The sequence below is a fragment of the Artibeus jamaicensis genome, unplaced genomic scaffold (assembly GCF_021234435.1).
Source record: "Artibeus jamaicensis isolate MK-2021 breed Jamaican fruit bat unplaced genomic scaffold, CSHL_Jam_final scaffold_833, whole genome shotgun sequence".
In the NCBI taxonomy this organism is placed as follows: domain Eukaryota; kingdom Metazoa; phylum Chordata; class Mammalia; order Chiroptera; family Phyllostomidae; genus Artibeus; species Artibeus jamaicensis.
In genome coordinates, this window is record NW_026522056.1 from 27,514,088 (window position 1) to 27,525,671 (window position 11,584).

At 43.5% G+C, this 11,584-nt stretch overlaps 1 protein-coding gene across 1 annotated transcript in view; it reads right to left on the bottom strand.

Moving 5' to 3' along the window:
* Nucleotides 1-10,991, bottom strand: part of WDR17 (WD repeat domain 17) — a 77,324-nt gene extending 66,333 nt beyond the window's left edge. Inside the window, exon 1 of the mRNA XM_053659798.1 lies at nt 10,863-10,991. The gene's annotated coding sequence lies outside the window, so the exon portion shown is untranslated. The remainder of the gene's footprint in view (nt 1-10,862) is intronic.
* Nucleotides 10,992-11,584: the final 593 nt, after the last annotated feature.

Here is an 11,584-nt window from a genome sequence, read left to right on the forward strand (position 1 = left end):
CATAAATACGGGAACTGCTAATAAAATCAAAACACAGTCCCCGGCCTAGAACGGAAGGTACTAAAAGTTCTCTGGTTGTAATTTTTGTGAACCTGTTTGTACCAGATCCTGCCATGTTCATTTCTGTTCTCTCTGCCTAAACCTGATAATGTTTTCATGTACTCATGCCAGTTTAAAATCCCAAACACGGTGAAATGATGTCATGCCTGCTATGTAAATCTGGTCTTGTCTGGTCTTAGTCATATCTTCTTTGATTCTACATTTAGATTTCTTGTATCCAGCTTTGCCTGCTCTCTCAGACCAAGATATTGGCTTAATCCTCTGAAATTCTGGCATCTGCAGCCTATCCTTTCCCCTCCCAAGTTCATCCCCTTCCTTTATATCTTGTCCTTTATTGTACTACCTGCTATTACACTCTCAGTGAGCCCTGCCACCGTTACCATGTGACACTGTGACACACCAATGACACTCACATAAACTTCCAAACTAGAAAGAACATGCCAAGTAAGCACAGGCCATTGCTTGTTCAACCCCACAGGGTAGAATTCAGAATACACAAGATATACTGCACCACCCCTAATCATTCTCTTCCAGGTGCCTGTATCCGACCTGCCTAGGACCAGGGCTGGACAGGTTAGAGGGGAGGGCGGGGCTGCGAAAGAGACTCAGGAGGTGGGAACGGTCCTCCTGCTGCAGGGGCTGCAGAGCTTGACATACGCCTGCCTGCTACTCTCACTATGCACAGATACTCCTCTGAAGGCACCAAAATTAGCTGTCAAAAGCATTGTATCACTACAATCTGGGGGATTCACCCACCCCACTCACATTAAAATCCTACATCTAAGTGTCAGAAGGAAGATTGAGTCACAGAGCAGATAATACAGTTTAATCAGGGTGCTTCGCATAGTCAGAATGATCCTTTACTTTTAAAAGATTGTTATTTGTAAGACCCTGGCTTCCAGCAATGGCAGACAAACACAGTATATATACTCCAGTTCCCCCACCGAGGACAACTAGGAAAGGTGGATGGAAGTAGGTGAAACCTTAGACAAAGAAGGGGTGTCCCAAGAGAAGTCCAAAGGCTCTAGCCAGGCCCTTTTTCTCTGATGATGGTGGGGGCGGGGGATGCTACGTCCTCCGTCCGCCACAGGATTTGCCTCCGTGAAACCAGAGGCTGGCGTCCTGAGAAGCTATGGGCAGCGTCTGGAGATCTCGCGGAGCTGGAGGAGAAATGGAGTTCAGATGCTGCCAAGGGAAATGATGATCTAATAGCGGTGACCTTTCAGCGTGTTCCGTCTGGGTCTACGTCTCAAGGCCAAGGATGAAGCAGAAATAGACCGTCCCTTACAAAGACCGAGGGTCAGCTTCAAATCAGTCCATTCGATGACTGCATTAAGGTGACCTTCCCTGCACTAATGCTTTTCTGTCTTTCTTTTTTTAAAAATTTAATCCTTATTGTATTTTTTCCATTACCATTTAGTGCCCTTCCACCCCCCACACCAGCAATCGCCACCCTGTTGTCCACATCCCCGAGTCCCTTTTCCTTTATTAATGCTTTTCAAAAGCACAAGTAAATTCCCTCTGGAGGGAGATAACATTAAATTGTCAGGCTCTACAGCAATCAAGGGAATTCTAAAGAGTAAAAAAGCCTCTCTATGCAGAGACGAAGTGGGGTGTGGAAGGAAGCGGGGACTCCATAAAAGAGAGTGAGAAAGAAACCAGACACAACTGCCCCTGGTTCCTAAAGGCCCATGTGAACTACAGCGTCAGTTCAGAACCACCAGAGGCCCAGCGGCCAGCTGCGTGGGCACTCACTTGGAAGATCTTCTCCGCAGGCCTCCGCTGGGGCCACAGGAGGAAGCCTGGGGGCACCAGAGAGGGTCTGCCTTGGTGGCTTAGACCTGTGGGAGGAACTGGCGACTGAGAGCTGACAGGTAAGAAGCTCCATAGACGTCTCTGAACCCGCCTCTCATCTGAAGCAATATCCCTGCCAGGGGAGGGGGAACCGGCCACTGCACTCCCGGGAACAAGGGAAGCGGTAAAAGAGAACCTCGTCTGCCTCTACGGGGCAACAGAACTCTCTCCTTCGTGAACCCTGGAACTACAGGCAGAAGAGAAGAAGCAAAAGCTGGGAGGGTGGGGGCAGGAAGGCCTCTGGGGCTCCAGTCCTGGACCAAGACATAGCACAGATCCGCCACGGTTTGAGGAGGTGCCGACTCTCTCCCGCTAACCACCACACAGATCCCAAGGGGAGTCTGGCTGCCACACAGGGAGACAGAGGGGGCAGACACACCCATCTGCCCCAAGAACACATTCCCCCAACCTGCAAGGTAAAAATGGGGGTACAATCATACATCCACTATGCAATAACTAAAATGAGTTTCACACAACATGGAGGAAGCCTAAAATGTACGGATGATGGAAAGTCAAACATGAAACGATATACATCGCGTGATTCCACTCACAGATGCTTAAAAACAAGCAGAGTTAATCTGCACTGTTGGAAGTTGTGAGAGAGTTGTCTTCGGGAAGGAGGAAGTAGCCACAGGCAGAAGCCTTGAGGGGATTTCATAGAAGCTTATAACGTTTCTTTTGTGCTAATTATGCTAATCAGCAAATTTTGCTGCTATAAAACATTAAATTGTACACTTCTGCTGTCTGGCATATAATCTAATAAAAAAGAATTATATATTAAGAATCCACAGCAGTGCTTTCTAAGACAACAAAATTGAAGGGGAAAAACTCCAAATAAACTTGGCCACATAATAATATTGTATAATTGGATGATATTTTCTAGTGTCATTTGGACACTTTCATTTATCTTTTGACTTTCCCCGTTGAGTTTCCCGCCCCTCTTACCACCCCCAGACACCATATTCCAGAATACATTAACTTATGTTTTCCTTTGAGAGGTAGGACTAATAATACTTCTAATCCACAAGTGTCTTTAGAAAAAATGTCAGGGACAAGCAGGTGGGAAAGATGGACACAAAGAATAAATCATCTCTTAACATGACAAGAGCAAAACCTGAAGTCTCCCAAAACAAGCTGAAGGGGGCTGAGAGGGACTCGATTAGGGTTATGCACTGGGGGGTCCAAGTCACGCAGTCGCGGAGTGAATGACTGCCATGACCAGCCACAGTGGACTCCCGCCAGTGCCGCATCCTTAGTCAATCCTCTTGAGTTCTGAAGTCTGCAGACTCAATGCTACCACCCCCCCAAATCCCAGCATGTGTAGCGTGCTGTGCGTCACCTGACAGACTATTCTACATACAATTCACAGGGAAACTGTCCCCAAGAACAGTCGGGCCTCTTGAAGAAAGAGAGCGAAGCTGAAGGTTTATGCTGCTCGCTAACAATACTGACTGTAATGCTGGAATAATCAGGACAGCGGGGAGTGATGTGAAGAGTCAAACACTGATGGTACAGAAGACCATTCTAGTGTGGATCCTTCGTACGCCCTACGCTGATTTTTGATGGTGATAATGCTGTAAACTGGGGAAAGAAGAGACCTTTCAATTATTGCTTGTCAGTCAACTAAATACCCTTATGGAAAAAAATATACAACTATCTTAATCCTAATCTTAAATAACACACACACAAAAAAACCACCAATACCAGAGAAATTGCAACTCTAAACATCTAAGGTAAAATATTAAAGCTTTAAAAGAAAGCTAATAAGAATATTTTGTTTTCGGAATAGGAAAATATTTACTAAACAGGACACCAAAAGTCACCACATTTTGGACTATGTTAAAGTTACAAACTTATATTCCTTAAGACATCATGAATTATGAAAAGCAAGCCACAGAGTGGGCAAAAATATTAACAATGCATGTGATCAGGCAGACCCTGGTTAAAACCCTGGAAGTAGTACTCTTATTTCAAGCAAAATAATTTTTTAAAAAGATCTATACCTAGATATAGTAAGGCAAATTCATGGGTTACATTATCTTTTTACAACTCTAGAGCATCTAAATAGAGTGTTTTACATGCTATGTACAAATTGGGAAAATTCAGACTGGCATCGTGTCTCCCCACTGCGCTGGATTCCAGAACCCTGTGGAATTCTACCACGTGGAAATATGTTCACACTAACCATGTTCAACTGAACTGCTGCGATCCCACTATTCTACAAGCAACCACCGCAGCATTCATGTGTGAAGGGAAGACAAACAGGAAGACACCGTCATAAATGCAGGTGTGAGGAAGGCAATTTGCCCATGTTATCTTCCTTGAAAATTACTTGCATAAAAGTCCAGGCTTTTGAAAAATTAATCAAAACAAGCAACTTAAATATAAAAGTTTATGAATTTTAAAATATATTAAATGAAGAAACCTGCCTATCTAAGTTATATGCTCATAAAAATGCAAATGTCAAAAGTAATTATTGAAATGGAAGACCTAAAATATAAAAGTCGGTTAGAAGTACTCAGACCCTTTCCCAAGTGCTGAGATTGAGAAAAAAGAGAAAACAAGTACCAGCAAAATCTCTCATTTTATGAAGGCGATCAATAGACACAATTTGTTTCTTGATATCTGGGTGGGAGGGGGGAGTTGACTTAAATCATTTTAATAATTTAATATTTATAAATTTAAAAATTAAGTCAAAATGCTATAAACAACATTGAAATTTTTAAAACTAGATAGAACTATATAACCACATTCATAAAACACCTTACTTAACATATAGAGTGATTATAAATCAGGGATTTGAAAATGTTCCTGTGTTTACATGAGAAGGCATATTGTAAACAGTCGTGTCCCTGCATTTTAAAATGTGTCTATGAACAAATACATCTTTGAAAAGATCTGTACCATACTATCCTCACTGAGATAACACAGAACCATAGTTATCAAGGACGATGGAAATTTGAAGTCAGTACATCTCAAAGGATGGTTCTCAGGTCTCTTGTATGAGAGACACTGGCTAAAAATGCAGATTCCTGGATCATCCCCCAAAACCAGAGGGTCAGATTCTTGGGGTCTGGAAACCTGCTTTCTAACATCATTAATCAGATGCTTACTATGTACAGGAAAGCCTGAGAACTACTTACTTAATCCAATGACAGCAAAGATGAATTAGCAGAGAAACTTTCAGCTCAGCCCCTGGAGTCTCCTACTGACAGAGATCAATCTCTTCAATTTCTATCATTCTTAAGTGGTACCTTTCACACACTTGGCAGTGTGTTTTATCTAAGCATTCCCAGCATTTGTCAAACCACGATGCTCTTAAGAGCCTGGATTATAAAATAGGTCACAACCAGCACTGTCTTAAGCTTATGTTAAAATCCTGGATTAGGGTGTGAATAGAAAAGAATAAGGTCACTACGGCAGTTCAGATTTGGACTCACAAAACAGCCACATAGACCAGTACGAATTCCACTTTGATCAGCAAAATGCAGGCAGTAGATGTAAGACCAAGCTAGCAATTTAAAAATGCGTCAACGCTAACGCTGTCCATTATTCATCTACACGTTGGTTTTCAGACTGTGCCTCCCTACATTTTAACGACCAAAATGAAAATTCTGTGGATTTGAATTATGGAATTTAGACTTCTCTAGGTGCTTGGAGGATTACAGAATCCCTTAAGTTGTCATGCAGAAATTATTTTTAATGTGATAAAAGAACTAGGCCACTTCTCTTGGACTACAGGGTCATACACCTTCAGTGTGACTGTTCTGAAAGTGAGCCATAACCCCCCAAAAAGAAAGGGCAGAAATCACATATGTCCACTCATAAACAAGAAGGTAGAGGTAAATATTCCATCAAAAGACATCATGAGGTAAATATCTAAATACTTGTAAATAGGTATGGATATAAAAAGATTGTCATTATTTTTGTAATAGAGTATGGCAAAAATGTGTAGGCTTATCTTTGTCAATAAGATCGTCCCTCTTTGCGGAAAACTTGCGAAGCTACCTCTCCCGTGAATCTGCAGACCGGAGCATCCCTGCCTCCTGCTACAGGTCTGTTTTGTAAACTGGATTTCATAGATGAGATTTTTAAGGAGTCCGGGCCTTTATACTTTTCTGTCTGTGGAAACCTGGATTTCCACTTGGCAGTCACCAAGACTGGCATTTTCATGTTCTGGGAGAAGGGTGTTAAAAATTACATTGCCAAAAACCAGCAAAGGAATATAAAGCTTAATGGCTTTAAAAGGGAAAGGAACAGCCCACATGAACTCACTATATCCAAACATTCCTTTTTAACGTGTGCATCCGCACCCTGATAGATGGTCTGAAGTGAATCCCAAAGTCCGGTGAGTAAAAGGCTGTCAGCTGAGCAGGGCCAAGGCATGGATCAGACAGGTCGCTGCTCCCCCCTGACAGCCATCCATCATAAAGCATGTCCTCAGCCAACATAAACTCCCCCCCAACCATGAACTGATACAATCAATAACGAAGGCTCCTACTGAACTATAGGTGCTTCTGAAATGGATCTACTATTACAGTTCCAGGAATGAGTTCATCTACATAGCAGTTCCTGGTACCCCCAGGGGAAGTTCCCATGGGGTGCTGAAGCTTGTCTCAGTCCTTCTCAAACCTGCCATGCTAAGCATCACCAGAGGCATAGTAAACCACAGGTTCTGGGCCCTCCCTGGGGGTTCTGATTTGGCGCCGGCGTGGCCTGAACATCTGTGACTCTAATGAACTCCCAGGAGATGCTGATGCTATTGGTCTAGGGTACACCTGCAGTAACACTGCTCAGTGGCAGCTGGTACCCAAGCGGCAAAGTAAACGCATCCATTTCCAAAATGTTACTTAAGAGGAACTACAATCTTGGCTTCAGGTGTATCTTCTGAAAGCTTCTTATTTCCTGTGTTCCTAGCAGTCAGTTGTAGATGGGATGGCTATGCCCATTTCTGTATGTTCCCATTGGGGTGCATTAGGACGAGGAATTTCGAAGGTAATGAGACCCCCCAAATCACAAAGACTTTGCACCAAAACTTCAATGGTATTAAACAGCAAATCAAAAAACTGAACAAGTTGCGGGAAAATCCTTTTTAAACTAATATTTCAAGTAAACTTTCTATAGGATAAAAACCAAACACGGGCACATTGTTCATTACGGATCATTACAAAAGTGATCTAAATCTTAATTACTCAAACTTTGGAACTCGGCACTTGAGGAAATGCAGTGAAAGAGCCCATGGTGTTGGTGAGACACTCGGACCTCCTCGGGAGCGGCGTGATGCCGAGTGTCCATGGCTGAAGCTCTAGACCAGCATTCACACTAGTTTTGAGCAACACAGTCTTTCTATGTTTAGTGGCCACATCTACAAAATAATGATGTTAGATTATGCTGTCTCTAAGGGTCCGTCGAGCTTGAATTCTGAAGAGACTCCTTCAAACCTGTTACCACATTTACCTTAAAAGGAAAACATGGTCCACCTCTTTTCATGACCACTCGCTCATAATGTTTTATCTCAAAGAACCAAACTTAGTCAAATATTACCTATTTCCTACTGACCAACACTTTAGATTTCAACACTTCATGGGGAGCTGTTTTATATTTGAAAATGAAGGTTTTTCTACAGCAAATCAAATGGGAGTGCTTTCTGTAAGAGGACTTACTTTCTACTTTCCAATCTGAAAGGAAGTTTTTGTGTGTTTAATATGAAATTGAAGTTATTAGGCATAACTGGCAGTGAGCTTATGTAGATACTGGTACATGCTCACAACTTAAAAGTACCAACAATTTGGAAAAAAATACACTTAAGCCCAAGAAAAATTACATAACGACCTCTATGGTGAGCTCCCCATGACTGGGCTTCCAAGTCTATAGGCCAAGTCTTGAGTGTTGTAACATCCTCACTGAAGCATGGAACATGATTTCTTACATCTCTTGACAACTGTCTTAAACATGACAATTATCTATTATCCCAATCATAGCAAGTGACACTGATAAAGTACCTCCTATATGATCTTATTGTATAAGATTCATATTATTGCCTGTTTCCATTGCATAGGTCTCCTAAATTAGAAGGTAGAATTCCAGAATTTTAGGAGGTAATTAGGCTACTAAACTGTACTTTGTAAGTACATGCAAAGTAATAAAGTCAAGACTTTTATCCTTACGTTTTAAAAAAGCATCACTTCAGTAGCTGATAAGGTAACATCTATATAAGAAGTAAACCTGTGACTCCAATTTTAGGGTCTTTTTAAAGAAAGTGCAGCTTATTACAAATGTTTGCATTTCTCTTCGGCTGTATTGGTCTAGTCGTTGGAATCAGGGGAAAACAACTCAAACACCGTCTCCTAATGAGACAGCCCATGTTTTACCAGGAGAGCTTCTGGAATCTCTCCAGTCAATTGTGATGGATTTTTTTCCCCTTCAGCATAGAAAGGAATAGGACAGAGCTGGTCATTTCAGAGCACTTTTCTACTAAACTTTAAAAGCAAAGTTGCAAGGCCTTCTTAAACATGTAAAGTAACTTCAAGTAGGAAAAACATTTCCCTTCAGACTTTGTTTCTCTGCAGAGGAAATTCTTCGGGGAGTTTCTGCAATTCTCTGCAGGCCTCCCTGTCTAATTTGTCGCTCACAGATCCCCACGGAGGGGTGTCATCAACAGGGAGAGAATAATGTCCGTGTGACGATCCAAGACCTCAGTGTGGCTTTGGACATTGAACAGTGCCAACCAGCTCTTGGTTTAATACATGTTTCTGATACGGAAGGAAAGAAGGGGTCAGAGGGAATAAGAAATCCCTCCCCATCTCCTAATATGATTTCTATGGACGAAAACACTCTCAAATCTCTGTCGAGGGGACACAATGGCAGCTACATAACTTCACTGTAATGTATCAGTCTGCTAAATGGACATACAGTATATACAGGGAGATCATTTGGCTACTCTAGGAAGTATTAATGATACTTATATACTCTCAGACATCATCACTATGAATGGCTGCGTTAGCTGGTTATTCAGTAATTTGATAGACTGTTATCTTTATTGCATATATCAGATCCCAATAAATACCAGAATACAGGAAGAAGATGTGAATCCTTCAAAACTGTTTGAGCTTCATTTTAGCCTTCATTATGAAGTTTAGGCAAATAATATTAAGTAATCGGGAGAATCTGTACATACCTTATTGATAGTGACCACCTAATCATTCATGTTGGACTTCTAGTATCTAGCAAAACAAAGATAAAAATAAAACTATTCCCATCTTCTCTAAGGAATGCAAGAACTGTCCCTGGCTCATCCATGCCCAGGCCGAGGGCTAGAAGATAGAGCATAGAAAACAAAAATGCCCCACCCAAAGTAGTCTCTCCCTTGGGAGCAGAGGGATTCAAAAATATTTTTTTTCCTAAGCTAAATTAATTTGTGGCTCTCTAATCTATGAAGGTATTATGTAACTAATGAGCCACAAAAAATTTTAGTACGACAGTACTGAATTCTTAAAAACAAAAATAATGTAGAATTTACAAACTTTTAAGTACACTTTTTCAGAGATAACCACAGTTCTTTAAGTATTTCTATTAATATCAACACGGGGGAAACTCAGATGCATATAAATAGTAAAATTCAACTACCTGTTTTACATAAAGTCTGTGGAGCACACTTAGGAACAATGATGTTTCCTTCCATAGGAGCCCTTTGCAACAGGCCGGTGGTTTATTCCAATTTAGGAAACCCCCTGGGAACTTTTCATGCAACAAGTGGCATTGCAACACCCATCTCCAAGCAATCCATGAAAGCATGTTTCCCCAAATCTTACTGAATTCATGATTACTGTATTGAATTTTAGATCACAAAACAGTAGAGACAGTCAGACCACTGGACTCGGGCAGATAAGATGTTACCACCTGTGAGGCCAGTGAGGCTGAACCTCAACAGCACTTGAGAGCTTTTCCCGTGCGGCTGTAAGTGCCCGGTGCCCCGCACGTGCACCTGCGCCCCCACAATGCACCCAGCGCTAGCGCCCCCCAGCCCACCTCCAAGGCCGCACCGAGGTCTGGGACAGTCACAGGGGCATTATTCTTTCCCTGTTGACGAGACTCTTCCTTGGGGATCTGTGAGCAAGAAATTAGATAGGGATGCCTGTGGAGAGCCGTAGAAATTCCCCTAAGAATTTACTCTTGCAGAGAAACAAGATGTAAGGGAACCCTTCTTACTTGAAGTTTCTTAAAATGTTCAAGAAGGACTCGTAACTTTGATTATAGAAGTTGGAAGAGAAATGAGTTTCTGTGAATAGTATTTCAGAAATCCTCAGACAGTGAGAAATTCAGAAATGTAGTGTTTCTCTGCAAACTCTTTGCTAAAGGCTCCCATAAATAAATAAATACATGTACACACAAAAGTTACCAAAACAAGTGTGACTTCGTTTTGAAACATGATCAAAGTAATCACTAAATTTCATTTGAATCAATAGCTTTTAGTTAATAGAGTAAAAAAAGTCAGCTTCAATTTTTGCTTTTAATATTTTGCACGAATAAAGTCTGGGTTTTGGGAGCCGGGCAGGAAAATCTGTATTTTCATGATGCCCCTCACATTCAATACCATCTTTTCCCCAGAATGTCTCCCTTTCCTGGCAGCTCTCTCGCCACAACTGAATCTCGAAGGGCAGGTAATCAATCCAGAATAGCCCGGTGGGCACAGTGAAAGAATTACAACCTGGACTCCACGCTTACACACGATCAGTAACCTCAAAACGTCGAAAGAAGCCACTGTCTCCAAGGGGTAGCTGATTTGGAAATGCGCCGGCTAATAAGCAGGTGTGTGTCCGAAACTGAGGGATGGACCCCAGGCATCTTCGTGTGCAAAGCCCAGGAGAACACTCGGAGCCCGGGGCGATGTGCTGGCTGAACGCCACACAGTCCAGAGACCGCCGCGTCCCAGCCCGCTGCCTCCTTACCTGTTGGAGGCGGCGATGCTGCTGCGAACAGCGGAAGATGCTGATGTGGGCGCAGCGGCTGCTGCGCGAGCCCTGCCCGAGCGCAGACCCGCCCCGCCCTCTCCTCCAGCGTGCTAGGGGCTCCCCGGGCCTGGAGGCCGGCTGAGGTTTCAGAGGGGCAGGGAGGCGGGCCCCACCCACCAACCGAGGCACCCGGCGCTTCTGGTCCCACCCCGAGGTCCACGTGAAGGCCATCCGGGCCGCCGATTGGGGAGCCAGGTGCAGAGGCAGAAGCATCTCGTGACCCTTGGATACAGCGCGAGAGGTGGTTACCTGGCAACGGGTAGTCCTCTCGGAAGACTGGGTTCCCAGGCTCTGCAAGCGGAGCTCCAGTGGAGTTTGCAGTGAGGCTGGAAGTGGGGGAAAGCAGTGAGCCACCAACTGACTCCCGCCGTCCTCTGAGCGAGTCTGCACTTTGTGGGTGATGGGAGTGAGTCAGGTACGCACAGAGTCACGAATCACAGCCTCCTCCTTGAGGTGCCTGGAGGACACAGGCGAGCCTCCTTCCAAAGCCAGGCTGCCCTGGCCTGGGACCGTTGCCTGAACTTCATTGTGATCCCGTGGGTCTCAGGTGGCTGTGGGCAGATGCCTTGGGATGCCGCTATTTGACTCCATCATGGGGCTGTACGCACTTAATGTACGCCTTCAAAGTGTGCAAAAACGACATTTTTCTTGCGGAATCG